Source organism: Triticum aestivum, chromosome 3A (assembly GCF_018294505.1).
Source record: "Triticum aestivum cultivar Chinese Spring chromosome 3A, IWGSC CS RefSeq v2.1, whole genome shotgun sequence".
Taxonomy (NCBI): domain Eukaryota; kingdom Viridiplantae; phylum Streptophyta; class Magnoliopsida; order Poales; family Poaceae; genus Triticum; species Triticum aestivum.
Window position 1 is genome coordinate 196,503,662 of NC_057800.1, and position 18,983 is coordinate 196,522,644.

Sequence of the window (18,983 nt, forward strand, 5' to 3'; positions counted from 1 at the left end):
GACCACCTCAGGAGCGGCCTCGCCAGGCAGGCTCACGAGGGGCGGAGAGATCAAGGCAAGGCAAACCTCACGAGGTCCTCGTGACGTGAGCCATGACGATCGAGACCAAGCGGGTGCCAGTGCAAGCAGCGTCCTTGTTTCGTCTTTGGTGCTAAGGGGGCAAGCACAGGCGTGGAGTACCGAGGCATCAAGCAAAGGTTTGCATATCGGTGCAACGAGACCAAGACCATAAGGACTGCAAGACGGAGGTCACCATGGAGCCCAAGACGGCTTCATCACCAGAGCCTTTGCAGGCGAAGACCGCTTTTGTCAGGATAAGCTGTACTAGCTGTCCCCTTTCAAATTGGCTGTTGTTGGCTCCCTTCCTTCTCAATATTTTGGGAGAGGACCAGGGCCTATATAAGTAGAACAAGCCTCCCCAGTAGGGGGAGATCTCGAATCTCACCCACACAAGTTTGGCAAGCACAAGAACACCTCAACCTCAGGAGGCTGTTCTTCCCCTTGTACTATTCATCATCAGCCCAAGAGGCAATCCACCACAACCACAATGGAGTAGTGTATTACACCACAACGGTGGCCCAAACCAGTATAAATCTTGTGTCTTTCTGTGTTGCGAGTTCGTCGAGTTCGTCCGCGAGATCTTAGAGAGCTAGTACGTGGATCGGTAGGGAGGAAACCTTCGCGTGCACCCCAGTGTTTGAACCTTGAGGGTTTGCCGGAACCCATGATCCGACATTTGGTGCGCCAGGTAGGGGTGCGCTGTAGCTTCTCCACCGTCAATCTGCGCTCCGTCGCCACCATGGTCCGCCCTCATGGTAGGGGCCCTGTCACCGACTCCGACGGCCAGCGTTGACGAAGGGGCCAGGGGGCTCCAAGCCCTGGCCCCCGCCTTGCGGCGGGTGCGCTGGCCACCCAAGTTCAAGCCAGAGATGCCTCCGCGCTACGACGGCGCATCAGACCCGTCAGCTTTCTTGCTGGCATACGAGGAGGCCGTTCTCGAGGCCGGGGTGATGACAAGGTCATGGCCAATTGGCTTCCCATGGCCCTCGCCGGCGAGCCGTGCGCCTGGCTGCTCAACCTTCCCGGATCCATGGTGGCATCTTGGGAGGAGCTGCGTGACCTCTTCATTGCGCGCTATGCGGCACCGGCACACCACGTGGTCGCAGCCCTACTATGCGGTTCGCAGGCGCCGCCTTCAGATCGCCACATCAAGCCGTTCCTCCGCCAGATTGGTGCCACGTCCAAGCACTCGGGGGCTCCATCGGGCTGGGCTGCGCCTGAGACCGACCTCACCTTCAGCTCAGAAGACCACCCCGTCACCACCACTGGCTCGGGCATGCTTCCGATGCTCTGCATGCCCACCATCTGCAACATGGCCGTCACCAAGACCTTCATCGACGGCGGCACCGGCCTCAACTTGCTCTTCGTGGAGGCCTTCAGCCTTCTTCACGTGCCACTCGAGCGGCTCAGCCTTAGCAAGCCTTTCTCAGGAGTTGGTGGCGGCGCTTCCTGCTCCCTGGGGCAGATCCGCGTTCTCGTCACCTTCGACACGCGCGACAACTACCACACCGAGCTGGTCAACTTAGACATCGCCCGCATTGGCCTCCCGTACAATGCCATCCTCGGGTATCCGGCTCTGGCCCAGTTCATGTCGGTGACCCATCAAGGCTACAATGTCCTCAAGATGTCGGGAAGTGGCGGGATCATCACGGTCCCATGTGAAGAAAGAGATGAGGTGTGCTCCCTCGAGCGTGCCTTCCAAGCTGCAGCAATCGACGACCCCAACATCAAGGGTGAGGGCCCTCGTGAGGCCATCCCCAAGAAGAAGAAGCAGTTGCAACATGCAAGACCTCAGGAGGGTGGCGTCACAGCCGGAGCCTCGTCAGGATCAGCGCCTGCTCCAGGGGCGCCTCCCTCCATCGCATAGGAAGGTGCGCTAGGCGCCCTTCTCGGGAAGGGCTCGGGGGCTTTCTTCTGGAGGGCCTCGGGCCTTGCTCACATCACGAGGGAGGCGCTCGAGCACCACTTGGATGCGTGCTTCGCGACACGTTTCCCTCAGGAGGGCACAGGGCAAGGATTTCCCACCGTTTAGGAGTTCATCACCAAGACCACCCAGGAATTGCAAGACGCGAGGGCCATGCGCGGTGACCGCCGCTCACGAGGCGCAGCTTCCCATTCAGGAGAGGTGCCAGGCTGCGCGTCAGCATCGACGTTCCAAGGCTCAACAGGGCCGCTTCTCAGGAGCTTTTCTGGCCTTCGTGCATGGGACGCTGCGAGGGCCCACCGCACAGCTACGTTCGCATGCCCTTTGGCCTGCTAAGCGTGTTGTCCGCCTACCAGCGCAACTTGCGGCGCATCCTAGCGACTCAGGAGGCCAGGCACCACGCCGTCCTGACGGAGATGGAAACAACCCTCAAGGAACCGACGACATCGCCAGGAGGGCATCCAAGCGGGAGCCCCAAGAGCCTGGCATCTTCGAGGAGCGGATCTTCAAGCCATCAGCGATGCCACCACTTTCAAGCACGGCATGACCTCGGGATGAGCTCCCACAATCGCCTGCCACGGGAGCCCCAACTTGTGGCCCAACCTCAGGAGCTCGCTTGCTCTTGGCGCTTGAGCCCCAAGAAGGATGTTGGACCAAGGAATTCAAGGAATATCTGATGCAAGGGGCGCCACCGGAGAAGGAGGAGGACGCAGAGCGCATGGCCCGGCATGCCACGGCATACTGCATCCAGGACGGTGAGTTGTACAGGAAGCGACCAAATGATGTTTCGCTGCGTTGCATTTCCAGGGACCAGGGAAAGGAGTTGCTGATTGACATACACGGCGGGGACTGTGGACACCACTCGTCGTCACGGACTCTCGTCAGCAAGGTGTTCCGCAGTGGATTCTACTGGCCCACGGCGCTCAACGACGCAGCTGAGCTGGTGAAGTCCTGCAAAGCTTGCCAGTTCCATGCCAAGCAGATCCATCAGCTAGCTCAGGGCCTCCAGACTATACCGCTCACATGGCCGTTCATGGTCTGGGGGCTGGATATCTTGGGCCCATTCCCTCAAGCGCCAGGAGGCTACCGCTACCTCTACATCACCATTGACAAGTTCACAAAGTGGGCGGAAGTGGAAGCCGTCCGCACCATCGCAGCTGGTTCCGCGGTTAAGTTCATCAAGGGTCTCGTGAGCCGTTTCGGGGTCCCCAACCGCATCATCACCGACAACGGCTCGCGGTTCACCAGTAACCTCTTCAAAACATATTGTGCTAACCTTGGAACGTAGATCTGCTACGCTTCGGTGGAGCACCCCAGGAGCAATGGCCAGGCTGAACATGCCAACACGGAGGTCCTGAGAGGCCTCAAGACCAGGACCTTCAAGAAGAAGCTCAAGGCCTGTGGCAGGGGCTGGCATGACGAGCTCCAGTGCGTGTTGTGGTCCATCTGCACCACCGCCACTAAGCCGACGGGCGAGACCCCATTCTTCCTTGTCTACGGAGCCGAAGCGGTCCTCCTTCACGTGGTGAAGCATCGCTCCGCACGGGTCCTAGCGTTTGATGAAACGAAACAGGACGCCAACGCGGGGGGATGGACCTTGTACTAGGGGAAGAACGATGCCGCGAAGCTGCACTGAGGATGGCAAGGTACCAGCAAGCACTGCGGCGATACCACTATCGCAGCATCTGCTCCAGGACGCTCGAGGTGGGCGACCTCGTCCTGAGGCGGGTCCTTTCTAGGGAAGGGTTGCGCAAGCTCTCATCCATGTGGGAGGGCCCGTTCAGGGCCATCCATATCTCCAGGCATGGCGCCCCGCGCCTGGAGACACAGGACGGGGTGCCCATCCAGAACGCCTGGAACATCCAGCACCTCAGGAAGTTCTACCCATGAAGTAGGGCCCAGTGCCTGTGAAGCAAGGCCCAGTGCCTATGAAGCAGGGCCCAATGCCTATGAAGCAGGGCCCAGTGCCTGTGAAGCAAGGCCTAGTGCCTGTGAAGCAAGGCCCAGTGCCTGTGAAGAAAGGCCCAGTGCCTGTGTAGAAGGCCCGGTGCCTGTGAAGAATCGTCGCCCGTGACACTCTCACATAATAATGAGTGGGGCTGTACACGCCCCGGAGTCTCAGGAGTGCTGCCCTCAGGCCTTGGGGGCTCCCTTCCATGCCTAGTGGCAGCACTTAGCTCCGCACTGGTGAGAAGACTTGAAGACTAGACTAGGTGCTGGACGCGGCTTTTCATTTGCTTTCCGTAGTTGGCTCGCCTTCTCTTAATCGAAGCTTGCTTCTGGTGTTCCTTGCTGATTTGGTTCCGTCACCTTTTGCCGCCTTTTCTGAATCTAGTTCGCTTGTGTTCTCTCTCTCTCGCATACCTCGTGAGGGGGCTATGTAGGTGCCTTCGCGAGGGTTTCTTCCTCTTGTGTTGGTCCTTCTCTTTGCCTTCGGTCTGTTTTCTCGCGAGGCACCCTCGTTCGAGCCCACAAGCCGACACATCTCTCCTAATTCGTGCCCCTCGGGTACCGCGATATGAAGCGCTGGGTCAAGGCTCGGGTCAGTGATAAGTCTCCTAGCAAGCTCCCTAACGAATTTTTTGCAGTTCCTGAGCAACCACTAAGCCAAGACGGGCACGAGGAAACAAGTGCCTCGTGAAGAAGAGGCTGCCCCGAACACGCCAGGCTAAGTTATCTCTGGACAAAATAATGACACAGCACGGAAATAACAAACATAGCGTAATGATTGAGGAATCACAGTTCGATACACGCCCCTCCGGGCCCATACTGGTTTCATTTTGATGTAGGAAAGAAAAGAGGAACAAAACAAAGGCGGCGTTGCAGCGAACCACGGGGGCAGGCTGCTAGTGATGTCTCGAGCTCAGCCGGATCCTCCCGAGCTCAGCCGGATCCCCCCTCGCGCTTCACGGAGGTGCGTCGACGAGACGACCGGCTGCCACCTTCGAAGCGAGCGCGGAGGCGCGTCGGCCGATTGTAGCCGCCGCTGCTGGAGCTCTCGCCAAGAGAAGAGGTACCGTAGCTGGACGAGGCACAGCTGGCGGGCTCGCCCTCGTCGCGCCATCACCCAGACTGAGCACCTCCTCGCCGTCGTTCGTCTCGGGGTAGCACCCAGCGCGGCGACCATCTTCCCCAAACACCCTCATGTAGAGTGTCGCATCACCGTCATACTTGAAATGGAGGGTGCACTGCCCGCCCAGGCCGCGCGCGCGGGCGAACGTTTGCGAACTGCGGGCTAGAGCTATGCTGCTCGCCGCGGAGACCTCAACCGCGACCTAGGAGGCCCTGCTGCAATAGTCGTCCACCTGCAGCCAGAGCCCGCCTGGACCAGAGGCCGATAGCATGTTGACAAAGAAGCGCGGAAGCTGAAGCCAGTTGCCGGCCGGATACTCCGACCAGGCAACGAACTCCGGCAGCACCTCTGCCGAATGGAAGCGTGGCCGGGGAGGCCGTGCAACCATGACACGTCTCACCTCATCGACAGGGCTACCGCGACCGGAGCGACCCCCACCACGTGCAGCGGCGCCAGCCTGGGAGCCGGGGGCACGGCGGGAGTCGTGGTGTGCTTGCGGGGATGGCTGCATCCCCGCTTGGGCGTCGGGGAGCCGAGCCCCTTGCAAGGGGCCTTTCCTTTCTCTGCGGCGGAGAACCTCTTCGACGACGCCATTGGAGTTGGTGGTGGAGCAGAGGAGGAAAAAGCAGGAGGAATGGGAAGAAGTGGGGGACAGGGGCTCCGCCCCTTCCTCATTTATAGCAGGGGAAGCCAACCAGCGCCCCCCATGATCATAGGTAATGATGGTTTTCCTTGCATGTCGCAGGGACTTGTCTAGTCGGGTAGTTGCCGAGGCAGCATGGGGAAGCGGAGATGCCCACGCCCAATCAACCGCCACGCGTTAACCGAGGCCGCAGGCCTTTGGGGCCGCGATGCTCCACGCTTGACCTTTGGCTTCGCCTCGAAGCCAAGCCCAAGCGCACCTTGGCTCGGGGGCTACTGTCGGTGTTCTGGGAACGGGGGTCCCCAGACTTGCCTGCCTGCGGCCCACGGCATGGCTTTGCTAGCAGGCCTGTATGGCCCATCTTCATCAACAAGGAATCAAGACCCTCGTGAGGGGCCAAGCCTCGCGAGGTATATGATGCAAGACCACCTCAGGAGTAGCCTCGCCAGGCAGGCTCACAAGGGGCGGAGAGATCAAGGCAAGGAAAACCTCATGAGGTCCTCGTGACGTGAGCCATGACGATCGAGACCAGGCGGGCACTAGGCGGGCGCCAGCGCGCGCAGCGTCCTTGTTTCCTCTTTGGTGCTAAGGGGGCAAGCACACCCGCGGAGTACCGGGGCATCAAGCAAAGGTTTCCATATCGGTGCAACGAGACCAAGACCATAAGGACTGCAAGACGGAGGTCGCCATGGAGCAAAAGACGGCGTCATCACCAGAGCCTTTTGCAGGCGAAGACCGCTTTTGTCATGATAAGTTGTACTAGCTGTCCCCTTTCAAATTGGCCGTTGTTGGCTCCCTTCCCGCTCAATATTTGGGGAGAGGACCAGGGCCTATATTAGTAGAACTAGCCACCCCAGTAGGGGGAGAGCTCGAATCTCACCCACACAAGTTCGTCAACCACAAGAACACCTCAACCTCAGGAAGCTGTTCTTCCCCTTGTATTGTTCATCATCAGCCCAAGAGGCAATCCACCACCACCACACTAGAGTAGGGTATTACACCAAAATGGTGGCCCGAACCAGTATAAATCTTGTGTCTTTCTGTGTTGCGAGTTCGTCGAGTTCATTCACGAGATCTTAGAGAGCTAGGACATGGATCGGTAGGGAGGAAACCTTCGTGCGCACCCCAGTGTTCGAACCTTGAGGGTTTGCCGGAACCTGTGATCCGACAGGGTTGTCTACGAAATTTAGCAAAATTAAACTCATGAGACATATCCCCCAAACCAATAGTAACAATATCCTTATGCAGTCTATCTTAGCATTAACGGTATTCAAGAAGGGTCTACCAAATATAATGGGACAAAAGTTATCTTGTGTGGAACCAAGAACAAGAAAATCAGCAGGATATTTAACTTTCCCACACAAGACTTCAACATCTCTAACAATCCCAACTGGTGAAATAGTATCTCTATTAGCAAGCTTAATTGTAACATCTATCTCTTCTATCTTGGCAGGTGCAATATCATGCATAATTTCTTTATATAAGGAATGGGGTATTGCACTTGCACTAGCACCCATATCACAAAAGCCATGATAGCAATGATCTCCTATTTTAACAGAAATAACAGGCATGCCTACAACAGGTCTATGTTTATTTTTAGTATCGAGCCTAGCAATTCTAGAAGCTTCATCACATAAGTAAATAACATGCCCATCAATATTATCGGCCAAGAGGTCTTTAACCATATCAACACTAGGTTCAACTTTAATTTTCTCAGAGGGAGTAGGTGTTCTAGTATTACTCTTACGAACTACAGTTGAAGCTTTAGCATGATCCCTTATTCTAGCTGGGAAAGGTGGTTTCTCAATATAAGCAGTAGGAACAACAGGATCATTATAAGTGATAGTCTTTTCTTCAACTTTAATAGGTGCAACTACTTTTACTTCAATGGGAGGATTATATTTAAACCACTTCTCCTTAGGGAGATCAACATGAGTAGCAAAGGATTCACAGAAAGAAGCTACTATCTCAGAGTCAAGTCCATATTTAGTGCTAAATTCACGGAAATCACCGGTATCCATAAAAGATTTGACACAATCAAACTTAGGTGTTATACCTGACTCCTTACCTTCGTCAAGATCCCAATCTTCATAGTTGTGTTTAATTCTCTCCAATAAATCCCATTTGAATTCAATAGTCATCATCATAAAAGAGCCAGTACAAGAAGTATCAAGCATGGAGCGGTTATCAAGAGAAAGCCGAGCATAAATTTTTTGAATATTAATTTCTCTTGAGAGCTCATGATTGGGGCATGAATATAACATTGACTTAAGCCTCCCCCAAGCTTGAGCGATGCTTTCTCCTTCGCGAGGCCAGAAATTATATATATAATTACGATCACGATGAACAAGATGCATAGGATAAAACTTCTGATGAAATTCCAATTTCAATCGGTTGTAGTTCCATGATACCATATCGTCACATAGCCTAAACCATGTCAATGCCTTTCCCTTCAAAGATAAAGGGAAGACCTTCTTCTTGATAACATCCTCAGGCATACCTACAAGCTTAAATAATCCACAAACTTCATCCACATAGATCAGGTGCAAATCGGGATGCAATGTTCCATCTCCTGTAAAAGGATTAGCTAGCAGTTTCTCTATCATACCCAAAGGAATTTAAAAGTAAACATTTTTGGTAGGTTCAGTAGGTTGAGGAGCAACTCTTTGCTCTACTAGTCGGGGTGAAGATACCCCAAACAATCCCCTCAAAGGATTATGTTCCATAGTAACAAGTGACAGTAAATTTCAGCACACTACATAAATTTTCCTTACCAAATTCCACCTACCAAAGGCGCTTCACTCCCCGACAACGGCGCCAGAAAAGAGTATTGATGACCCACAAGTGTAGGGGATCTATCGTAGCCTTTTCGATAAGTAAGAGTGTCGAACCCAACGAGGAGCAGAAGGAAATGATAAGCGGTTTTCAGCAAGGTATTCTCTGCAAGCACTGAAATTATCGGTAACAGATAGTTTTGTGGTAAGGTAATTTGTAATGAGTAACAAGTAATAAAAGTAAATAAGGTGCAGAAAGGTGGCCCAATCCTTTTTTTAGCAAAGGACAAGCCTAGACAAACTCTTATATAAAGGAAAGCACTCCCGAGGACATATGGGAATTATCGTCAAGCTAGTTTTCATGATGTTCATATGATCCGCGTTCGGTACTTTGATAATTTGATATGTGGGTGGACCGGTGCTTGGGTAATGTCCTTCCTTGGACAAGCATCCCAATTATGATTAGCCCCTATTGCAAGCATCCACAACTACAACAGAAGTATTAAGGTAAACCTAACCATAGCATGAAAGATATGGATCCAAATCAGCCCCTTACGAAGCAACTCATAAACTAGGGTTTAAGCTTCTGTCACTCTAGCAACCCATCATCTACTTATTACTTCCCAATGCCTTCCTCTAGGCCCAAACAATGGTGAAGTGTCATGTAGTCGACGTTCACATAACACCACTAGAGGAAAGACAGCATACATCTCATCAAAATATCGAACGAATACCAAATTCACATGACTACTTATAGCAAGACTTCTCCCATGTCCTCAGGAACAAACGTAACTATTCACAAATCATATTCATGTTCATAATCAGAGGGGTAATAATATGCATAAAGGTTCTGAACATATGATCTTCCACCGAATAAACCAACTAGCATCAACTACAAGGAGTAATCAACACTACTAGCAACCCACAAGTACCAATCTGAGGCATTGGGACAAAGATTGGATACAGGAGATAAACTAGGGTTTGAGAGGAGATGGTGCTGGTGAAGATGTTGATGGAGATTGACCCCCTCCCGATGAGAGGATCGATGGTGATGACGATGGTGATGATTTCCCCGTCCCGGAGGGAAGTTTACCCGACAGAATAGCTCCACCGGAGCCCTAGATTGGTTCCACCAAGGTTCCGCCTCATGCCGGAGGAGTTTCTTCCCGAAAGCTTGCTTATGATTTTTTCCTCGACAAAAGACTCCATATAGCCAAAGATGGGCATCAGAGGGCTGCCAGGGGGCCCACAGGGCATGGGGCGTGCCCCCACCCTCATGGATAGTGGGTGGCCCCCTCTGGTACTTCTTTCACCCAATATTTTTTATATATTCTGAAATGTGCTCCCGGGAAGTTTCGGGACTTTTGGAATTGTGCAGAGTAGGTGTCTAATATTTGCTCCTCTTCCAGCCCAGAATTCCATCTGCCAGCATCCCCCCTCTTCGTGTAAACCTTGTAAAATAAGAGAGAATAGGGATACGTATTGTGACATAATGTGTAATAACAGCCCATAATGCAATAAATATCGATATAAAAGCATGATAAAAAATGGACGTATCAGACTGCTATCTAGCATGCATCTTGTGTTTTAAGTTCATGGAGATACGGAGTAATACAATAAGAATGATGCCATGATGTAGAAAAGATCCATTTATGTAGAAATATACCCCATCTTGTTATCCTTAATAGCAACGATACATATGTGTCAGTTCCCCTTCTGTCACTAGGATCAAGCACCGTAAGATCGAACCCATCACAAAGCACCTCTTCCATGGCAAGAAAAATCGATCCAGTTGGCCTAACTAAACCAAAGATTTGAAGAAGAAATACGAGGATATAAGTAATCATGCATATAAGAAATCAAAATACTGAAATAACTTTCATGGATAAAAACATAGATCTGATCATAAACTCAAAGTTCATCGGATATCAACAAACACACCGCAAAAGAGTTACATCAAATAGATCTCCAAGAGACCATTGTATTGAGAATCAAAAGAGTGAGAGGAAGCCATCTAGCTACTAACTACGGAGCCATAGGTCTACAATGAACTACTCGCGCATCATCGGAGAGGCACCAATGAGGATCATGAACCCCTCCGTGATTGTGTCTAGATTGGATCTGGTGGTTCTGGAACTTGCGGCGGTTGGAATTGATTTTCGTTAACTCCCCTAGGGTTTCTGGAATATTGGGGTATTTATAGACCAAAGAGGCGGTGCAGGAGGCCACCGAGGTGGGCACAACCCCCCTGGGCGCGCCTGGGCCCCCAGGCACGCCCTGGTTGGTTGTGCTCCCCTCGGAGCTCCCCTCAAGTACTTTCTTGGCCCTACAGGTGTCTTATGGTCCAAAAAAATCCACAAAAAGTTTCGCTGCATTTGGACTCCGTTTGATATTGATTTCTTGCGTTGTAAGAAACAAGCAGAAAACAACAACTGGCACTTGGCACTGTCAATAGGTTAGTCCGAAAAAATGATATAAAGTTGCTATAAAATGATTGTAGAACATCCAAGAATGATAATATAACATCATGTGTCACGCCCTCGATGCGGCTATATCTCCCACGTGTCGAAGCACGACTTAGAGGCATAACCGCATTGAAAGAAATGTCGCAAGTGAGGTAATCTTCACACAATCCATGTAATACATAAGGGAAAGAGATACATAGTTGGCTTACAATCGCCACTTCACACAATTACATGAATAAAGGATTACATCATCCAGATACAATCAAGGTCCGTCTACGGAACCAAAATAAAAGAAGAACCCCAAATGCGACACGGTCCCCGATCGACCCGAACTGGGCTCCACTACTGATCAACTAGAACGAAAACAACACAAAGGACAAGATCTTCATCAAGCTCCTCCTGAGCTTGGTTGCATCATCTGCACGGACTCATCAGCACTTGCAAGCTGGTTTTGGAAGTATCTGTGAGCCACGGGGACTCAGCAATCTCGCACCCTCGCGATCAAGACTATTTAAGCTTATGGGTAAGGTAAAAGTATGAGGTGGAGTTGTAGCAAGCGACTAGCATATATGGTGGCTAACATACGCAAATGAGAGCGAGAAGAGAAGGCAAAGCACGGTCGATAAAACTATGATCAAGAAGTGATCCTAAAACAACCTACGTCAATCATAACTCCAACACCGTGTTCACTTCCCGGACTCCGCCGGAAAGAGACCATCACGGTAACACACGCGGTTGATGAATTTTAATTAAGGTCAACTTCAGGTTTTCTACAACTGGACGTCAACAAATTCCCATCTGCCCATAACCGCGGGCAGGGCTTTCGAAAGTTCAAATCCCTGCAGGGGTGTCCCAACTTAGCCCATCACAAGCTCTCACGGTCAACGAAGGAATAGACCTTCTAGCGGGAAGACCCGATCAGACTCGGAATCCCGGTTACAAGACATTTCGACAATGGTAAAACAAGACCAGCAAAGCCACCCAGATGTGCCGACAAATCCCGATAGGAGTTGCACATATCTCGTTCTCTGGGCACACCGGATGAGCAAGACGTCGGGTAAGCCAACCCAGAGTTGCCCCTGGTAGCCTCGGACATCGCTCAGTTGGACCAACACTCAGAGGAGCACTGGCCCGGGGGGCGGGGGGTAAAATAATGATGACCCTCAGGAGCGCGACTCCCAAGGGAAAGAAAAGGCTAGGTGGCGAATAGTAAAACCAATGTTGGGCATTGCTGGAAGAGCTTTACTCAAGGCGAACTGTCAAGGGGTTCCCATAATAGCCCAACCGCGTAAGGAACGCAAAATCCGGGAACATAACACCGATATGACGGAAACTAGGGAGGCAAGAGTGGAACAAAACACCAGGCATAAGGCCGAGCCTTCCACCCTTTACCAAGTATATAGATGCATTAATTTAATAAGATATATTGTGATATCCCAACAAGTGAACATGTTCCAACAAGGAACAACATCTCCATGTTCCAACAAGGAACAACATCTCCATGTTCCAACAAGGAACAAACTTCAAACTTCACCTGCAACTAACAACGCAATAAGAGGGCTGAGCAAAGCGGTAACATAGCCAAACAACGGTTTGCTAGGACAAAGTGGGTTAGAGGCTAGGTTCAACAATATGGGTGGCATGATAAGCAAGTGGTAGGTATCGCAGCATAGGCATAGCAAAAGAGTGAGCAACTAGCAAGCAAAGATCATGATTTTGAGGGTATGATCATCTTGCCTGAAATTCCGCAAGGAAGAAGAACGAGTCCATGAAGAAGACAAACGGACGTAGTCAAACGGATCCTCACAAACGCGAAGTTATCGGAACAAACCCGAAGAAGCAACACCAGAAAGAAGCAAACAACATAGTAAACAACCACCACATAAGCATGGCATGATGCATAATCAAGTATGATGCATGTCCGATTTAATGAAGCATGGCATGGCAAAGTGCACAAGCAAATTCTACAAATTAAGTGGAGCTCAATATGCAACGAGTTGCATATTGACGGAATACCATAGTAATTATTTAGTTCTCTCCCTGTTAGGTACCCAACAATATTAAATGTTGGTTAAAATGGCAAGAGGTGAAGTATAACAAAACTATACCATCTAACAATTTAAATGAGGCTGGATATAACCAACAACAAATCCGGTAAATCCCCACATGCATTTATCAATTTGGTGCAACAACAATTATAAACATAAAGTTGTTAACATGATGCGGATGACATGAACAAGTTTATGCAATTTTTATTAAAAGTTGATAAGAGCATTAAGAAGCATTTGTCATCGTGGCGGAAACAAAAGGGGTGCCACAGCAACGATAACGAAACGGTGCCACGGCAACATTCCGGTTCCGGTAACTCGAGTGAGATACCGATGCAAAGTAGAAATGTGCGGATGCGTGCAAAAGATGGTGGGGCGCTCCCGGATTCCGGGTGTCCCACGAGTTAGAGACATGGAAACGAGTGACAAATCAGACACGGTGCAAACATGAGCATCTCATGCAACACATGCATTTGGTCCACGGCGGTTGTATCATCATTATACCTTTGAAGCATGCATTTCGAGGTGGTTCAAAAATGTCGAGGGAAGTAGTCGTTCACGGGTCATAGTGGAAGTAGTCGTTCTCGTGACGGTAGTGGATGTAGTGGTACACGTTTCGTAGTCGTACACATTCCGTAGATGTTCGAGGTCACGGCGAGGAACTTGACGTCCATGGAGTCTTCGAGGGTCGACAGTAGTCGTACACGGCAACCGTAGTTGAACTTGGCAACGGTAGTAGTACACGGGTCGTATAGGAACTTTCCGAAACCCAAGGCGCTGGTTGTGGAAGTAGTGGAACTTGGTGCATCCAAGCTCTTCGGCGTAGTGGTACACATTCTGTAGATGAACGTGGGTGTCGTGGTACTTGGCGAAATCTTCAATGATCGAACTTGGCGCTACTCCCTGTTCAGAGTCATCCATCTTGGCGTCAATGGCAACGGCAAGCGGAGGTGCACGGGGACAACGGAGACCACCGATAGGGGACCCGGGCAGGAGGTGAAGGAGACGCAGCGACGCGATCTGCGGCAAGAAGGCGAAGCAGAGGAGGTTGAGGTCGAGCACGGGGAGGCTGGACGCCGGCGGGGCTCAAGACGGGGGGCGACGACGCCATGGAGGTTCGGGCACGGGAAGGAGACCGAGAGCTGCGGGCGCGCGAGGACGGATGGCGACGCCGTTGCCGACGCAAAAGGCGGAGGAGTCCAGGAGGAGACCTCGAGCGTGGAACGCGGGCAGCTGCTCGCTGGTCTTGGCGCGGTCATGGATGAGGGCTGGAGGACGAACGGCGCACGAGCAGAGGGACGAGGAAGCGGAGATGGCACAGAGCAGCAGCCTCCAGGGTCGCCAGCGCGGTCGCCATGGCCGGGGCCAAGGTAGCGGCCGAGGGGATCGGGCGTGGGGCACTGCCCCTCTGCGTGCGTGTGTAGCGGTGGCGTGGGAGGACAAGAGGGAGAGGATGAGTGGCTGCAAGGGCGAGGGGATAAGCAGAGGTCTAGGTGGGCTAGGGTTAGGAGGGGTGCAGGCTGGGCTGTAGATGGGCCAGCCTGCTGGGCTCTCTTATCTCTCTCGCTCTAAAGAAAATAAAAACAAAACAGAGATAAGAAAGAAAAGAAAGGGAGGTTAGGGGAAGAAGTTGGACACACGGATAATTTTCCCGGACTCACAAAAATGTGCTTGTTCCGAGAAAATAGAAAAAGGCCATGATTGAAGGATTTAAATTCAAACTCATTTGATTTAAATTCAAATGATATGAATAGGAAGTGAGGGTTGGGAAGGTCCAAAAATGTTGAGAATTTTGGTGGGGCTTCGATAGATAAAGAAAGAATTATAGACAAGGTTAGAGAGTCAAAACATGAAGAAGAAAAGGCCAACGGATTTATCATGAACGTGTGTTGTGGTAAATTCCAAATTAATGGAATATTTTGTAATAGCTCCATAAATATCAGGAGGATATGTTATAAAGAGAAATCACCATGTTAATTCCCTTGATTTAAATAGATCGAAAGATCCATACGATTTATTTAGTCGACTTGAGATGCAAAGATTAATGACATGATGCAATGATGAATGCAAAGAACCAAACAAGGCACACGACGGAACCCGGAAACCCTGGAAGGCATCTGAAGCTCCGGTCTTGGGGCGTTACATCATGGAACAATAAAAAATTATAGATACGTTGGAGACATATCAGATACCTTAGGGCCTTTAGCCATGAAGCATCTTCCAATTCCTTCATTTGGTGATTCAAATATGTCATAGGAGTTGGATGACTCGAGTGCAAGTCTGGCAACACCTTTATCTTGAGTACCTTCAGAGTCAGAGTGATAACTTCTCTCGGAGTAGTTGTTGGAGTCGGAACCGGAAACCCATTCACTTACGTGAGCTTGATGTCTCTATCTTGTGTAGCTCTTTGATGACTTGTCCTTCCTTTCCGAATCCTCACTTCTACAAGAGGGTCTTCATTCATAACAATCATCTCTACTCCTTCTCTCTCTTGGGGGTGATTCATCTCTTCTACTTTTCCTTTCTTGTAGGGAACCATACACTCCTTGGAGTAGTGTACGGGTATTCCACAATTGTAGCAATTATGATCGCGTTTAGAAGATCTTTTGTCATTGTAGGATCTTGACTTGGAGCTTCTCTCTTTGCTTCTATTCTTGTAGAATTTTTTGAAGTTCTTCACCATTAAACTCATTTCTTCATGGGAGACTTGCTTCTCACTTGATGTTGTAGGAGCATTACTTGAAGCTTTGTAAGGGCCACTTGACTTGTTGTGGAGATCTTCCTTATCCTTGAGTAACATCTCATGAGCAACAATTCTACCAATGACTTCCATGGGCTTGAGATCTTTGTAGTTGGGCATCATTTGGATCAAGGTGCACATGGTATCATATTTTCCATCCAAGGCTCGTAGGATTTTCTTGATGATGAATTTGTCGGTCATCTCTTCGCTTTCTAAGCCGTCAATCTCATTTGTGATGAGAGCAAGCCTAGAGTACATCTCAGCGACTCCTTCACCATGCTTTATCTTGAACTTGTCAAGTTGACTTTGAAGCACATCCAATTTGCATTCCTTGACGGACTCGGTACCTTCGTGCATATCAACCAAAGTATCCCAAATTTCCTTTGCATTCTCAAGGTGGCTATTTTTGTTGAATTCTTCAGGGCACAATCTGTTGAAGAGAGTATCACAGGCTTGAGCATTGTATTGCAACATCTTCATTTCTTCCATGGACGCTTCACGATCCGGTTCTTTTCCATCCTCAAATAAATCACCTTGCAAGCCGATACGCACAATAGCCCAAACGGCGGGGTTATGACCAAGAATATGCATCTTCATCTCATTCTTCCAACTAGCAAAATTAGTACCATCAAAGTAAGGACCTCTACGGTGGTAATTTCCCTTGCTATACGCCATACTCTCCTAGGTTGTGAAACCAAGGCTATGACCTCTGTCGTGGGTTTGTCACGGCAGATGTCCTCATGAAAGGACTTAGTCGTGGAGCCATCGCAACGGGTTAGCTTAAAGGGGTTAAACCGGACAAGGGGACACGGAGAGTTTATACTAGTTCGGCCCCTTCGATGAAGGTAAAGCCTACTTCTAGTTGTGATTGGTATTGCTTGGGTTTCGAAGGCCAGGGAGCGAATCCGCTTTGTCTGGCTCTCGAGTTGTTGTCTGTCCCCTGAACCCACTGCCGGGTCGTCCCCTTATATACATGCGTGGCGCCCGTCGGTCTACAGAGTCCCGCAACCGGCTCATAAACGTGTCCGGTTTGGTCTCCACTCTTTCTATCTTACAACGCAAGTTACATACTAATTCCGGTTCACGGCTATAGGATTTAAACCGGTTTCTGGGCCCTAGGCCTTTCCTCTTATGTTTACATGGGCTTCAAGCATAATCCACTATGGATGAAGTTAACCCGGCCTTTCCTCGCCAGTTTACGCCCAATAATAATATCCCCAACATTAGGCCCCAGATTGATTTGAACAGGTTTCATGTCAATCCTTAGTAAAAACTTCGTCTTCCACATCTTGTCATACTTTGGTAAACCGCCGTGACATCATCTTATCGGATCGTGGTAAACCGTCGTGACGTCATCTGTAAAACTGCGTATGACACATCTTCATTAATGGGCCTCCGACAATCGAGGCGACAGCTCTGCCTCAATTCCAAGTTTTGGCTCCTCGATTTTCGCGCCTGACACCTATCCCTTGCCTTTATAAATAAGACCGAGGGGTCATTTTCAATCTTCCCCCTCGTGCCTCTTCGCGTCGTCTTCCTTGGCGCTGCTCAACCTCCAAAGCTCTGCCGCCACCGTCGACCGTCGCCTCTCCTCCAACCCTGGCCGCTGCATCACCCTGAACGCACCAGAATACTACGGCATCTCTCCATCGTTCCTGTGACATTGGTAACCCTTTTTACTTCCACCCTAGATGTAACGCCCCGAGACCGATGTGCCAGGTGTCCTCCAGTTATTCGCTGTTGTTGCCTTGTCATTGCTTGCGTGTCATGCATCTCATATCATGTCATCATGTGCATTGCATTTGCATACGTGTTCGTCTCATGCATCCGAGCATTTTCCCCGTTGTCTGTTTTGCATTCCGGCGCTCATATGTCCTCCGGTGGTCCTTTCCACCTCTTTTCATGTGTGGGTGTTAAACGTGTTTGGATTGGACCGAGACTTGTCATGCGGCCTTGGTTTACTATCAGTAGACCGCCTGTCAAGTTTCGTTCCATTTGGACTTCGTTTGATACTCCAACGGTTAACCGAGGGACCGAGAAGGCCTCGTGAGTGTTGCAGCCCAACACCTTTTCTTTCTAGCCCAAAACCAAACAAAACCTCTCCCATCGTCTAGAGCGTTCGATCACGATCGTGTGGCTGAAAACCGCATTCCATTTGGAGTTTCCTAGCTCCCTCTACCTCTATAAATAGACCCCTTCTTTTCAATCTCGGGTCTCCTTCCCCGAAACCCTAAAACTCTACCCTGCCGCCGCCGGACAATGTCCGTACCACGTCGGACATGTCCGCGCCGCCCGCCGCAGCCAACCACAGCGCGACACGTCAGCAACTCTGGCCTCTCTCTCCTCCATCCCCGCCGCTGGCCCGCAGAGCCCAAATCGGGCCCGCGCGAGCCCAACCGCGTCGCCGCTCGGCCCGCAAGTGCCCCGCCGTCCCGCGCCTCGCCTCCTCGCCGGCGCTCGCGTCCGCCCTGCTCGCCGCCCGCCGGAGTCTCGCCGGAGAGACGCCTGCCACCGCCGCCATCATCACCGAAAGCTGCGCCGCCTCTTCCACTCCCGCCGGCGCCGCCTTCGTGCCTCGTCCCGAGCCAGTGCGCCGCCCCTGCCGGCGAGCTCCGCAGGAGACGTCGCCATCGTCGGAGCTTCGCTCGGTCTACCCCGCCGCCGCGACGCCATGGCTTGAAGCTCGCCGCCGCCCCTACCATCACCGATCCCCGCCAACTCCGGCCAGATCCGGCTAGGAATGGATGCCCCGCGGCCGGATCTGCCCGTCCTCGGCCTCCTCCGGCTCCTCCCGCACCCCAACGATGCAGGAATGACGACTCCTTCTTCGCCGATCCCGCCATTGACCTCGTGGAGGTGGAAGACGACCCAGCCACATCGGACGTGTCCGCCCTGGACCGTACATGTCCACCCTCTCTGAGATCGAAATATCTCCAAGTCCCTAGATCTCAGTATTTTTTATGCATATTTCATCATGTCATAACTCTGTCATCGTAGCTCCGATTTGTGCATGTAGCATATCAAAATGTTCGTCTCGACGAGTACATCATTTCATCTCATTGCATCATTTTCATTTGAGCTCATCTTGATGCCTGAAATTCTATTGGAAGAGGGCTATGTGATGATTATGTCAGATCTGTTTCAGCAAATGGCCTTTTCGCATTTTTGTCATGATTAATGTGTGCATGCTATGATCCTGAGCTCTACATGTGTTTTGTAGAATGTCATGCCATCTTTACAGGGGTGTATGCCATGT